The sequence below is a fragment of the Doryrhamphus excisus genome, chromosome 22 (genome assembly GCF_030265055.1).
Source record: "Doryrhamphus excisus isolate RoL2022-K1 chromosome 22, RoL_Dexc_1.0, whole genome shotgun sequence".
Lineage (NCBI taxonomy): Eukaryota > Metazoa > Chordata > Actinopteri > Syngnathiformes > Syngnathidae > Doryrhamphus > Doryrhamphus excisus.
In genome coordinates, this window is record NC_080487.1 from 4,863,350 (window position 1) to 4,879,487 (window position 16,138).

Consider the following 16,138-nt stretch of genomic DNA (forward strand, 5'->3'; position numbering starts at 1 on the left):
TGGGGAAAGACAAAATAAGAAGCCAAAAAGTTACCACTTCCACACAAAATAGGAGGAGAACTCATTCATTCATCCATTTTCTACCGCTTATCCTCACGAGGGTCGCGGGGGTGCTGGAGCCTATCCCAGCTGTCTTCCGGCAAGAGGCGGGGTACACCCTGGACTGGTGGCCAGCCAATCACAGGGCACATATAGACAAACAACCATTCACACTCACATTCATACCTATGGACAATTTGGAGTCGCTAATTAACCTAGCATGTTTTTGGAATGTGGGAGGAAACCGGAGTACCCGGAGAAAACCCACGCATGCACAAGGAGAACATGCAAACTCCACACAGGGATAGCCGAGGGTGGAATTGTACCCTGGTTTCCTAGCTGTGAGGTCTGCGCGCTAACCACTCGTCCGCCGTGCAGCCCTGCTCCATTTTATGTTGTGTTTTTATTTGTTGAATTATATTTATACTTAAAAAAACAATCCACGGGTTGGAAATGGTCCTTGGGCTTCACTTTGGACAAAGCCCATATTGACTGCGCTGGGCCAAATAAATCCAGAATCCATGCAGGGTAAGGTAAAGGTTAACATAGAAGTAACGCTGTATTGATTGCTGATAAATTATGAGCAGCATATCGATCCAGCGTGACTCCGGCTACAACCGTAAGATAGAAACTCACCAGAGCCCTGAGCATGAATAATTCAAGATGGAACAAATAAATGAGGATTTAAAATATCACCCCCCCCCCCCCCCCCCCAAACGGAACCTCCAAAAACTCCCAGAGATTTCCGTCTCAAATGATGGACTCCCAAAGACACATCATGACTTCACTGAATGGCTATTGGCTGCTAGAATGAAGTTATGGGAGGTATTGATCTGGCCTGTTTGGTGCGGACAGAGGCGAAAAACGCCACAGTGTTTTCATCCATCTGCATGTGACGTGGGGAACTGCATACGGAAAAAGTCTGATGAATTACACTTAAATACGCCATTGGGGGGGGGCATGGGGCAAATAAATGCAATTGAAGTTGCCTTGTGTTGATATTCAGTAATATTTCTACTTTATTCACTGATATACACTCAAGTCAAGTGATGTCAATTCAAATCAATTCAAGTCAAGTCAGGTCAATTCAAGTCAAGTCAGGTCAAATCAAGTCAAGTCAAATCAAGTCAGATCAAGTCACGTCAAGTAAAATCAAGCCAAGTCACGTCAAGTCAAATCAAGTCACGTCAAGTCAAGTCAAGTCAAGTCACTTCAAGTCAAATCAAGTCAAGTCAAATCAAGTCAGGTCAGGTCAAGTCAAGTCAAGTAAAATCAAGCCAAGTCATGTCAAGTCAAATCAAGTCACGTCACGTCAAGTCAAGTCAAGTCAAGTCAAGTCAAGTCAAGTCACTTCAAGTCAAATCAAGTCAAGTCACATCACGTCATGTCAAGTCAAATCAAGTCAAGTCACATGAAGTCACATCAAGTCAAGTCAAATCAAGTCACGTCAAGTCAAATCAAGTCAAATCAAGTCAAATCAAGTCAAGTCAAGTCAAGTCAAGTCAAGTCACTTCAAGTCAAATCAAGTCAAGTCAAATCAAGTCAAATCACGTCAAATCACGTCAAGTCACGTCAAGTCAAATCAAGTCACATCAAGTCAAATCAAGTCAAATCAAATCAAATCAAGTCAAGTCAAGTCAAGTCAAGTCAAGTCAAATCAAGTCAAGTCAAGTCATGCATCCTCGTGAGGATAAGTGGTAGAAAATGAATGAACAGGCACCAGAATGTTCTGTTACATTCCGAAACAGGGGTGTCAAACTCCTGCCATGGAGGGCCGAGTCACTCCAGGTTTTCTTTCCAGCCGGTCACTAAAGCAGCTGATTTGGATGATGAACTGATGAACTCGTCATTGAAATCACCTGCTGAAGAAACTGCTTGGAAAAAGAAAAGCTGCAGTGCTTTAGCCCTCTGTGGACACATGTGGATAAGTGGGTTGGCTGCTTTGGGTGTGTACCCAACCTCCCTTGTCCTCTGCAGAGTGGTGACACACCTGGAAGGTCCATCCCAGGTGTGCCTGACTAGCAATCAGGTGGAGCTGGCATATAGGAGCCAGACAGGAAGCAGTGCTCTCCTAACAACATTGCTGTCTACTGTGTGCTTAGCCATTTTTTTCAGAATCAGAATCAGAAATAGTTTATTGTTAGGTATAATCCAACACATACTAGGAATTTACAGTATAAATATATATACACAGTCTGTTTTTTGTTTGTTATTCCGGAAGCACAGTCTGATTATTATTCCAAAATAAAAGTCCAAACTCAGCGTTAATGAGTGTATGTCAATGAGGCAGTATGAGGTAGAGGTGGGGTGTGAGGAGTGTCGGAGGGGGGGTCCGGGCCTTGTTGATAAGGTTCAGTTCACAGTTCCACATGTCCAAAAGGAGTAGGAAGAAGCAAAGCTTATTAAATCCTACCCCTTCATCTGGTACTTTTACAATCAGTAACTGTTACATTTGTTCACTTCCTGCTTTCCTAATATAGTTTAGTTTTTTTTATAAAATAAAATAAAATAAAATAAAATAAAATAAAATAAAATAAAATAAAATAAAATAAAATAAAATTAAATTAAATTAAATTAAATTAAATTAAATTAAATTAAATTAAATTAAATTAAATTAAATTTTATGTCCCGTACCAAAGTACGAGGTGATATGACCATCCAATGACATAATGGGTACCATAGTAAGTGTCAATATAATGATATATATAGCACATCATGACTGGTTCAAGACTCTGCATTGTTTGAGGTCCTTACTCAATCCATTCCATAGTTTGATTCCACATACTGAAATGCTATGGCTTTTTAACGTAGTCCTAGCATAGTGTTTCAAATTTAGTTCTTCACTGAGAACATATTCCTCATATTTTTTTTTACAATTTCGTTACGCCCCTTCTTCCTCTGGACACATTTGTGACTTAACGCTTCCCTCCCCAAAATGACCCCAGTGACGCCACAGCCTCGATCATCTTGCAAGAAAAGTCTCCCCGTTAGTAAATCCAACGTGTTTAATAACAACAATAATCCCTCATTCTTCCTGGAACGGATTGAGATGAAATACATTGTTCATCCATCCCTTGGACTTCCATATGAGCGAGTAAAAAATATCCCACTTCATCACTCATTCAAAATCAGGCCTATGTGAGGAAGCACAATCTGATTGGTTAAGGAAGATGGAAGTTGAAATCAGGGCAAAACTAATAAGAGAAATTCATCTAAGAGTACATTCCGATAGTGTGGCACATCATCAGCGCTATCCAATCTCAGCGGGACTTTATCACCATCAGCTGGAGCACTAGGCGCTTCCCTAATAGCTTGGATTTATCCTTCCTGTCATTAGTCAAATCCATTCCCATTGTGTGATGTTATGTGAACTTGACTGGGTAAACTCTGGCCCAGATGAGCCTGAAACCAAAAACCCGACACCCCCCCCTTTCCTGGCTAATTGATGCACGGGGAGGTAAATGGAACAACAGGAAGTGTAATTAAATCTCAGCAATCCCTTGTTGTGGTGGTTTATGCCTGTAATATTGTGTTGGCCACGCTCCTCTCTTGTGTTCCTCGCCAATTAAAACGTGCTAAGCAGCATAAATCAAGTTCTACTTAATGCCAGGGTTGTGTTCCAGGCATCCCTAAAGGGGCGCGGGAATCTAATAGATGACATAATTGTGCTGCCTTCATGGCAGGGCATGGCGGGTGCAAGGTGATACGTTCTTCTTGGATGGCACGCAAGATAACACAAACGTTGGCTGCGGGAATGCAGGTTGGCCGGATGACTTGGAGCAAGGGCGAGCTGCCGATGGCGGGAGAGGAAGGGTCAGAGTACTATGAAGCGCATGGCGTGAATCAGGGGTCTCAAACACGAGGCCCGCGGGCCAAATGTGGTCCGCAGGACACTAGTTTGAGGCCCCCGCCTTGATATGAAAGTTTAATGTTAGTGCGGCCTGCGCAAGTTTGATATGGATGCTGTATGGTATCATGTACCCAGAAAAAATTATTACGTTTGATTAATGTTCATGTTAAAGGTTAAATAACTGTTAATAGTTATCCTCCCTATCCGTGTGGAAGTGGTAAGTTTTTGGCTATTTAAGTTGAAATGAAATAACTTGAAGGCTACCATTTAGGTCGCTAGCTCTCTAGTTTGCGAGTTAGCATGTGTCTCAAGACCCTGCAGTTGCGCAATATGTTGTAAATAAAAAGAGTATAAATGTGACTATAGTCGTGTTTTGTCATGTCTACAGGGCTCTAATAATGCTTTGTTCATTTTTTTTTAAATAATTAAAAACATCTACAGGGTCTCAGTAGAGTATCAGAGTCTGAGCTGCCCCCATTTTTTGTAGACGTGGTGGACTCACCTGAGCCGATGTTTAACCGCTGTCAGCACAACTGAATGGCATTCAATTAGCGGCAGCTTTATCAGCGTGGAGGTTGCAGGCCTTTCTAATTGACTCCTCCTCTGTTGTCGCAGCATTAAGACCCCCGTAGCCCGAAAAAACCCGCCCACCCCGCCTACCCGCTGCTCCTCTGTTATCTAAACTTCCCACATTGGCCATCTGATATTAACGCCTGATGATGAAGTCTTCTCCTTGCCCCCCCCCTTCGCGTACACATCCCCCTTGCCAAATGAAGACGGCGTGGATGAGATTTTCCACGTCGGCTTTAACAGCATTAACGCTCAGAAGCAGGTATGGTTTCAAATCAACTTTATCCAGCTGGAAACAGGAGACTCGCCAGTATCATTAGTCAGTAGACATAATGGAATTAGTCATGAGTGTGTGTGTGTGTGTGTGTGTGTGTGTGTGATCAGTGAGGGGTAGTTAGGGTTACATTACATTCATCAGCACCAGCAGTTATTAAAGTCAACTTTTTTTTTTCACTTTGGCATATTTACGTCTCAGTGTAATAAACTATGTATCCATATGGTGATAGATGTGCGTCTTATTTGCATGTCAAGACGGGCAATTAAAGGGCAACTTGGTTCCTCATTCCGGGCGTCAGGAGTATTGGAGGTCAGGGGTTCCACATTTATCACAGTGAAGTGTCAGCTCCAGGCAGCGTGGGTGGGACGGGTGTATGCATTTGGAAATGAGTGTGCCGTGCCTGCAGGACCACCTGAGTTATCTTTGTGGACCTTTCAAAGAAGACGGGGTGTAGGCAGAGACAAAAGAGGACGGGTGCAAGACCTGAGGAGGGATGGGGGGGCCAAAAAGGTGTGTGACGGCACGGAGAATAAAACATTTTGGGGGGGTGAAGAGCCTGTTTTTGCATGATGCTGTACAGTACATAACACGTGTATAGTATAAACGTGCGTCACCTCCCAGAATACCTTGGTGCAAGGCAAAGTACAATGGAATATTCCGCCTTTGCACGGAATTAACTGTGGTTAACTCTGTGGTTAACTCTGCCTCCATCCGTTGTCTCGAAGGTTGGTGTATTCTTTTATTGTTGTTGTATTATACTTATAATACTTGCATGGCAATTAACAGCCGGAAATGACGTGGTGTCTAAAAAATAGCTTGGAAGTTAGATTTTCATGTTTTTATATGAATAACGTAGCAATTAAATATGATTAAAAAATGACAGGAAGGTTTCCATATTCATAATTAATTCGGGGGTGTCCAAAGTGTGACCCGGGGGCCATTTGCAGTCCAAAATAATAATAATGTTGACAAAAGAGTCAAGAGGCATAATGTAAATAGATGAATAGCTAATAAAACAATGCTTACATATATATATATAATTTATATATATTACTTATATAATTTATTACTTATTACTTATATAATAATATATTACTTATATAATTTTTTTTAATCCTTTTTACAAAGTGTAGAAATATACATCCTTTGATTCATCAGTGGGCGGCACGGCGGTCTAGTGGTTAGCGCGCAGACCTCACAGCTAGGAGACCAGGGTTCAATTCCACCCTTGGCCATCTCTGTGTGGAGTTTGCATGTTCTCCGGGTGTTTTCTCCGGGTACTCCGGTTTCCTCCCACATTCCAAAAACATGCTAGGTTAATTGGTGACTCCAAATTGTCCATAGGTATGAATGTGAGTGTGAATGGTTGTTTGTCTATATGTGCCCTGTGATTGGCTGGCCACCAGTCCAGGGTGTACCCCGCCTCTCGCCCAAAGACAGCTGGGATAGGCTCCAGCACCCCTGCGACCTTTGTGAGGAAAAGCGGTTTATGCCATCATCCATTTTTCATCATGACTTGTGAAAATATAAACCAACATGACCCAGAATATTGACAATAAGTCATTTATTCTTACCTTTTATGATCCTAATAGTCATCTTCTAATTTAACGTTGTTTGATAGATGATAACATGCTAGGTTTATGTGTTTGCCCACAGGTTCATAATGGCAGCAAAGCATATATGTATGTCCACAGACAACCATAACATTGTCTGTTGACTGACAAAGAGACAGGGACGAGGTATAAAGGTTTTTTTTTTTTAATGCCATGACTCAATCAATATGGGTAAAATATTGGGCTGCAGGGAACAACAGTGGCTTTAAATGTTCCCCATGTATCATGGCTTAAGTGATGGAGGATCAATGGGCCATCCTTACAGACTCTTTCCTCATGCATTAAAACATTAAGAATGAAGCCAGGAAACAAAGCTTGGGATAAGAAAGGAAATATAAAAAAGAACGCAGGTAGACAAAAGAGAGTATGAGTGCATGTTTGGGTTTGCCAGAGTTAGCATGAGGAGTAGAACCTGCAACCACCAGGCTCCTCTGGAACAATGCAGACCGGCTACAATTGCACCGGAGTGTGGAGGATAGCGATTCCCTTCAAGTGGTCGCTCTGTTTGCTTTGTGTTTCTTGCCTTTTTCAGCCGTGGGAGTGTCATTGGCTCCAGCTGGCCGATGGCATCAACCAGCACTAAGTCACACTGACTCACTGGCAGGGCTTCCCTGTTTCCCAGTTTCCCAGTTTCCAGCCGCAGTCCTGGTGTGGCCAATCACAGACAATGGGAGTAATTTCTTTAATACAAATACGGATAATGACGAAATGTACTCTTTTATAACGAGTACTCGAGTATCCGTTTCCAGCCATTGTTCCCGTTGTGCCAGCCAATCACAGGGCACATATAGACAAACAACCATTCACACTCACATTCATACCTATGGACAATTTGGAGTGGCCAATTAACCTAGCATGTTTTTGGAATGTGGGAGGAAACCGGAGTACCCGGAGAAAACCCACGCATGCACGGGGAGAACATGCAAACTCCACACAGAGATAGCCGAGGGTGGAATTGAACTCGGGTCTCCTGGCTGTGAGGTCTGCGCTAACCAGTCGACCGCCGTGCAGCCCAGATGGCAATATATAATTTTATAGTATTTTTCACTGTAAGAGTAAGCGATCTCGTCTATCGTCTCACCTCTCCCACTATTCATTAATTAATTCATTTTCTACCGCTTATCCTCACAATGGTCGTGGGGGTGCTGGAGCCTATCCCAGCTGTCTTCGGGCAAGAGGCGGGGTACACCCTGGACTGGTGGCCAGCCAATCACAGGGCACATATAGACAAACAACCATTCACACTCACATTCATACCTATGGACAATTTGGAGTGGCCAATTAACCTAGCATGTTTTTGGAATGTGGGTGGAAACCGGAGTACCCGGAGAAAACCCACGCATGCACGGGGAAAACATGCAAACTCCACATCTATCGTATCTACAGCTTGGATTTTATTCAACCTTTGTGTTGCTTGGCGTGTTTTTTTTTGTAATACAAAAAAAATAGCTTACAAAAACAATAAATCACAGTGGAGGGAGAACGGAAGGCTGAGAGACATTAATTATTACTCCTATAGTGGTTAATTAATTTGATGGACAGCAACGTATTGCAGGAAGAGCCTCGCTGTGTGATGAATGCACTGACAGGCTAATGGCTAAACATCGTGGAGCGGGCATGGAGAAGATGGCGAGTTGCACCAACCCTCGTGTCTGGACGTGACTGCAGGGATTCAAATGTAACAGTGATGAGTTCAGGTCGTTAGTTGGACTGTCTGACACAGATCTGGGTCTGGGGAGGTCCTGGAAGATGAATGAAGAGCTTCAGAAGTGTGTGATCCACAGGTGAAGATTGTATCTAATGATGCCATTTGCTTCCTAGCTTAGAAGTACTGAGGCGCAAATGGAGGAATGTTCATCACACTAAATGAAGGACCTCATCAACAAAGAAGAAGGACGCAAAAGTACGAAGAACTGAAGAAATGAAATGAATTTTTTATTTTTATTTTTATTTTTATTTTTATTTTTATTTTTATTTTTATTTTTATTTTTATTTTTATTTTTATTTTTATTTTTATTTTTATTTTTATTTTTATTTTTATTTTTATTTTTATTTTTATTTTTATTTTTATTTTTATTTTTATTTTTACTTTTATTTTAAATTATTTTAAATTATTTTAAATTATTTTAAATTATTTTAAATTATTTTATTATTATTTTAAATGTGTGTTTTCTCTATTAAAAATTAACTCACACATCCACTCACTTACATTCATCCTAGCATCCTCTGCTAAACTATGCTAAGAGAGTTTCCACGTTTTTTTGCCAACTTTTGCCGCTGCATTAGATCCAAAATAAAATCCCTGCTAATTATAGCTAAAAATCTCCATCTGTGATTAATTCTGAGTTAATTACGGACACAATGTGATTATTGCGATTAAATATTTGACTCCATTGGCCGCCATAATATATGGTATACAACTATGAGGGGATTTGGAGGCTCCAGCTAGCCTCAACTGCATGTTTCGAGGACGTAGAAGGAAGTCTTAGTATTGGGGAAAAATATCTTATTAACTCCTTCAGGGAGTTATGAGAGTTAATCCCAAGCTAAGTCAGCTACAGGAACAACTACACCAGCAAAAATAAACGTTACACGCCGGAGCTCTGTGGTGCTTGGCCTTTTCTTCCTTTTCAAATTTCAATCAAATGTAGCAAGCAGAACATCTCCAGCCAGACGCCATCACTTTTTTCCCCACTCTGTGGAATCCTTTGAACACAGTGTGAAGTGACGATGTCACATAACATGAGTGTGGAAAGGTTGCATGCATTAGTGTACATCATTTGCAGTCCATTCCTCATGTCAACACGTAATGAGAATAACATCAAAAAATAAAAGTACACGGCACAGCGCCGCATTCACAGACATTTAAGAACAAAATATGAAAGCCACCTGAGCAAAGAGACAAAGAGCAAAATACACACGCTACACGCTGCGTTTGTGTGCAACACATAAATACGACATCTTCCTCCCTCCGCTAATGATGACTACACTGTATTAGCCAGCATTTGAAAATACTCTGCTGTTGCAGGACATTAGCATTAATGTTGCTGATGATGGTACACGAGTCAAATGTCAATGATGGAGCCTGGCACAGTCTAATGACTGGGACTCACCATCACTTTAATGACTGCAAACCAATTAATGCTGACCTTCTGCTCTTTGGCTGCTCCCCTGTGGTCCACCACACATCCCGTAGAAGAACTGGGCTGTGACGGACTTAAGACGAAAATAGAAAAAAAACATTGCAAAAAAAAAAAAGAAGAAGGGAACGGCTGCTTTGCATGAGGAAGTTATTTCAATTTCTACGTTTTTCTTTTCAACATAATTAAACTCATGTATACGGCGGCACGGCGGACGAGTGGTTAGCGCGCAGACCTCACAGCTTGGAGACCAGGGTTCAATTCCACCCTCGGCTATCTCTGTGTGGAGTTTGCATGTTCCGGGTACTCCGGTTTCCTCCCACATTCCAAAAACATGCTAGGTTAATTAGCGACTCCAAATTGTCCATAGGTATGAATGTGAGTGTGAATGGTTGTTTGTCTATAAGTGCCCTGTGATTGGCTGGCGTGTTTGTCATACTTCAAAGTTTCAAATGTAAAAATGAGTCAATGAACTGAACATAAAATGCAGTTTTTAAATGATACATATTTAAAATTTTTGTGGAAATCCATATTGTAGAAAGATTATTAGATCTTCCAGAATCTGCACCTATTCAAGAATGTGTTTCCTTGGATTTCCTGCTTTCTGTTCTTTTATAGAGCACACAAAAAGGTGAAAGGTCACATAAGGACTCCCATAAGGATTGCAGATGATGGATAAAATTCCACAAAAAAGTGCAGTTTCCATTTGAGTACCCCCCCCCCCCCCCCTAAAAAAAAGGAAACTATTTTAGTACGTGCCCTTGAGTGGAAAAGTGTGGAAAAGACAAATGAGATGATGCTAAATAAAATGATGAATGTAGTAATAATTATATTGCTAATGATGGCAATGGGGCGGCACGGCGGTCGAGTGGTTAGCGCGCAGACCTCACAGCTAGGAGACCAGCGTTCAATTCCACCCTCGGCCATCTCTGTGTGGAGTTTGCATGTTCTCCCCGTGCATGCGTGGGTTTTCTCCGGGTACTCCGGTTTCCTCCCACATTCCAAAAAACATGCTAGGTTAATTGGTGACTCCAAATTGTCCATAGGTATGAATGTGAGTGTGAATGGTTGTTTGTCTAAAAGTGCCCTGTGATTGGCTGGCCAGCAGTCCAGGGTGTACACCGCCTCTCGCCCAAAGACAGCTGGGATAGGCTTCAGCACCCCTGCGACCCTTGTGAGGAAAAAGCGGTAGAAAATGAATGAATGAATGAATGATGGCAATGAAATGAATCATTATTAACGGGATCATATTCTGTATGATGATGTAATGCTGATGATGTAATGCTGATGTAATGCTGATGCCATTGCTGTGAACTGACCTGCCAAAAATACTGGAGAACAGACATTAGAATAGACAATACCATTTTCTTCAGGTTGGATTAAAATAGGTCATTGTAATATTAACAATGGATGCATTTATGCGTCTATGTGTCTATCCTTTCCAGAATCCCGTACACCCCCCCCCCCCTTGAAAATATACAGTATTGTATCACTAGATTTCAGGTTGATTTCAAGCTGCCAGGTAACCAAACATGTAACCAAAGCACTGCAAAAGTTGTTACCTCTCATTTGTTTGGAGTGTCCAGCCTGTTAGACTGCAATGGTCAGCCTCAATCAGCCTGAATAGTGAAAAGATCCACCTACACCAAATTACCAAGAAAAACACAAACCACCCACGGCCCACAAGAAGAAAGACAATCTCTTGGCCAAGCAGGCAGTCATCTCCCACATGGTCAGTGTGTGTGCGTCTTGGGGAGGGAGCGGCAGAAGGGGGATGGGATGATGGGGGCGGGGCGGGTGGGGAGAGGGGGGTCCTGGCAGTTTGGGGTGACAGTGAAAACTACAGCATGTGGGTGGACGGTGACAGGCCCTGAGAGACATAATGACACGCAGACAATGAATGGGAATGTGAAGGAAAGGAAAGATGTTGGTGTTGCTCCTTTTTTGTTTCTACCGTCATCGTGTCCAGACACAACATCCGATATCCTCAAATCATGACTTTAACCCCCAAAAAATGCACGATGCTTTATCAACTGGTTGAAGATGTTGAATCCCATCTGGATATGGATGCCTTGCTATAACCTAAGTAGGTATATGTATAAAACATATATTACATAACTCAGGAAGCAAACCAGCATCCAAGTCAAGCTGGCTCTTCATCAGCTGATCAAACGTTTTAGACCAGAGCCCTTAGAAGCCAAAATCTAGAGAAATTTAGAAATATTAGAAAATTTAGAAAAATCTAGAGCAGGGGTCTCAATTTACTTGGGGGCCACTGGAGCTCAAGTCTTGGTGAGACTGGGCCACATTAGGTCCCCCCCCCCCCCCCCCCCCCAAAAAAAACCACATTTATTAAAAACATTTTTTTAAAAAAAACTTCACTTTGGTTCCTATTAAATAAATAAACAAATAAATAAACAAATCAAGAATAAGGAAAATCAATCAATCAGTAATAAATAAATATAATAATAATAATAATAAAACGGCAAATAATAAAAACTTAAGAAACCACATATAGTTGGTGGGTAGACAAATTATTTTTTTCAGATTAAAATGAACAAAGCATTATTAGAGCCCTGTAGACATGACAAAACACGACTATAGTCACATTTATACTCTTTTTATTTACAACATATTGCGCAACTGCAGGGTCTTGAGACACATGCTAACTCGCAAACTAGAGAGCTAGCGACCTAAACGGTAGCCGTCAAGTTATTTCCTTTAAACTTAAATAGCCAAAAACTTACCACTTCCACACGGATAGGGAGGATAACTATTAACAGTTATTTAACCTTTAACATGAACATTAATCAAACGTAATATTTTTTTCTGGGTACATGATACCATACAGCATCCATATCAAACTTGCGCGGGCCGCACTAACATTAAACTTTCATATCAAGGCGGGGGCCTCAAACTCGTGTCCTGCGTGCCACATTTGGCCCACGGGCCGCGTGTTTGAGACCCCTGGTCCAAAAGATCAGTCACTTTTATGCAAACGCTGATTTTACACGACAAATTTATTGACACCAAACCTCTTTTCGCTTCATGAAAGGATCTTTTTGGAAATGATTGTCCAAAAAGACAGATTGAAGGCTAAATATCCAAGGGGTAAATACTTTTGCAATGCCCTGCATCCCAGAGTTCCCCATTAAATACAAAAGTAAAATTTCATGTTTTCATGTTTTCCATCCAGAAACATTACGAGCCCAAGTGGCACACAGACTGAAAAGATGAAACATTTTCGACATAAATTGAACCCTCATGCAGATTTCTTGCTAAACTGAGCAGAGCAACTGAGGGATTGTGTTAGCAGCAGAAAAAAAAACGTTGATTGATCTTGTGATGAAGAAGCTGGAGGGGAGCGTGGCCCCGGCTGCTTTCCGCCCCCGAATGACTGAAATACAAGACTGCTAATCGAGCGGCCGGCATCGTGTAGGCGTGCCGGGTGTGTTTAGGCCATCAAAGCCCATAGAACACCCAAGATCCCTTTCCTGTCCTCTAATCTATTCTCTTCACTTCCTCATTGGCAGCTTTTTTTGTCTTTGCTCCACTTTTTACTCCACTTTACATTTTTATTTCGGCCATATTTACTTCTTTTTTTCATGACTTTTGCACGCCTGTTTTCATATTTAATAGATACTTAAGATGTCATATAAAAAAACATGGATGATACAGTGGTGGGAAAAAGTGTTTGCCTCTTCCTGATTTCTTTTTTTTGTTTTGCGTGTTTGTCATACTTCAAAGTTTCAAATCTAAAAATGAGTCAATGAACTGAACATAAAATACAGTTTTTAAATGATACATATTGAATTTTTTGTGGAAATCCATATTGTAGAAAGATTATTAGATCTTCCAGAATCTACACCTATTCAAGAATGTGTTTCCTTGGATTTCCTGCTTCCTGTTCTTTTATAGAGCACACAAAAAGGTGAAAGGTCACATAAGGACTCCCATAAGGATTGCGGATGCTGCACAAATTGCACAAAAAAAGTGCAATTTCCATTTGAGTACCCCCCCCCCCCCCTCCAAAAAAAAGGAAACTATTTTAGTACGTGCCCTTCAGGCCTGTTTTCATATTTAATAGATACTTATATACTTATATACTTTAATAGATACTTATATATACTCATATAAAAAAACATGGATGATACAGTGGTGGGAAAAAGTGTTTGCCTCTTCCTGATTTCTTTTTTTTTTTGCGTGTTTGTCATACTTCAAAGTTTCAAATGTAAAAATGAGTCAATGAACTGAACACAAATTGCAGTTTTTAAATGATACATATTAAAATCTACATATTAATTTTTTTGTGGAAATCCATATTGTAGAAAGATTATTATTATTAGATCTTCCAGAATCTGCACCTATTCAATAATTTAATTTCCTTGGATTTCCTGCTTCCCGGCAAAATGCTCTGTTTAAATCGATACTACCATCCAGGCACACTCACTCCGCTGTGATTGGTCACATTACGAAGGGCTCCTGAGGACTTCCAGACAGCTGCCGAACCCCAGTTTCTAATTTTGTCGATATACGTAGGTGTTGATAATAAATGTGATCATTACATGTTTGTTAAGAACTTGGGTACTGATTGTGGTGGGGAAAGGCTATTAGCAACTTATTAGCTCAGCAATGACTAAATACGTCCCGAGTATCAACTACTTGCGGACTTTCACCATTGGTTGGTAGATGCGGAATGTTACTTCGGCAAAAAGTGGGGACTTAGTGTATTGTTTCCACAAAAACTGGGCCCTGTGGACAAAATGCTTGCCTTATGTGACATTTTGTTGTCTTGGCCTTTAATGTGGCTCACCTTCAGGGTTTTCCAAAATGTGTATATTCCTGCCTGGGTACGTGCTCACGTCGATACACTGCATAATGCGGAAGTTCGTGTTGATCCAAATTAGGATTTTTTGACCTTGGAATTCTGTGCTCTATCCGTCACCATTGTCGTTTTTGCCATCTGTATTTTTCAATGCCATCTTCTCCTTGTTGAACTCTGCCCCCCATTGCCCACCCCTTCACTTCATTGCACTACTTCATTGCACTATTGTACATATTGCACTATTGTACATATTACTGTAATATCTTGTTGCATTCATAGATCATACTGTTTATAATTTATATAATCTGCAATAGCCATACTCTAGTCACTTCATTGCAATACTGTACATATTACTGTTATTATATATTGGCACATCCATACTGTTTATAATCTGTATCATCTACAATAGCCATATTATAGTCATTTATATCCCTGTACATATCCTCACTGTATTATAGTTTTTTTACATAGATCTGTCCATTTTCTTTCCATTTACTTACTACTAAGGTACTTATAAAATTGCACTTCTGGTTGGATGCTAACTGCATTTTGTTGCCTTGTACAAGTGACATGAGCAATAACAATAAAGTTGAATCTAATCTAATCTAATCCTCTTTTCATCTTCTTCATTTCTATTTTCTTCTCCACTTCCCTTTTCTGACTTTCTCTCCCTGTATTCTTATCGTCTTTTCCTTCTCTGGTCTCTCCATCTCCCTCCTTCCCCTCTTGCACCCCATCGTCTCGTTCTTCTGTCTTTTATGCAGGGCTTTCACTCATGTCCCGCTTCTCTGCCACAATGTGCAAACATTTTTGCATCCGTGGGCGAGACAAGAGAAAAACAGCCCACATTATCCGAGGACGTCCCCAAAGCCCAACCATTTCCTCATCAGAGTTTGTGGAGGCGGGCAAGAAGCATTCCTAAAAAATGTGAATCATGCAGATGAGTCTTATTAACGCTGAGCTTTTTCAAAAGCTGTCATTGTTCCGAGGAAAGTTTTGTGATGGCGGCGATATTACACAATCATCATCTATGTTTTAACTAAGCAGGGGCCTGTGGTGATTTAAACACGCCGCCGTCAATGACACATTGTACAGTACACGGTATTTACCATGTGATGCTTTCTACTGTGGAGGAAAAAACAACCAACAAAGGAATTCAACTCCATTATACCGACTTTAAGTTTCTTTTTGGTTAAGAGATGGATGTATGAAATATTATATACATATACATTCCATGCAAATTAAGTGCTATTCACAGACTGGGATTCAAACTGTGATGTCCAGCTGAGGCGTTCAACGCATTCAAATTTCACACTCATTTTATTGTAGAGACACAATAAATATATTATTAATGTTGGACTCATTATTAAAGTGACCCCGGGTCGCATAAAAGTACAAGTGTATGTGCTACATTTTCCCACCCTGAAACACGTTCTACCGAATGTGTCATAACTTGAGACAATGACTTCCACAGATACAACTCCCACAAGTCTCACTTCTTGTATCGTCACAATTTAAAGTACATTAGCTTGAAGGACTGAAGTACACAAAAGAAGTATTTCCGTTAGTAGATTAACGAAGGTATGATACAGCGTCATTCAGAGCAGTGATGTGGTCTTGTGTGCAGCAGAGGTGGATGGTGATGGAGACGATGACTGTACCCTTAAAGCGCCGACAACTCATTCTGAAACTTCTTTGCCCACGTGCTTTATTTTTAATCAGACAAGAATTTATAAACAAACAAACAGTAGCGCGCCATGGAAAAAATAGCTTTGTCGTTGGTGTGCAGTCCGGGCCAGCAAAGCCTTCTCTGCTGGCTCAAAC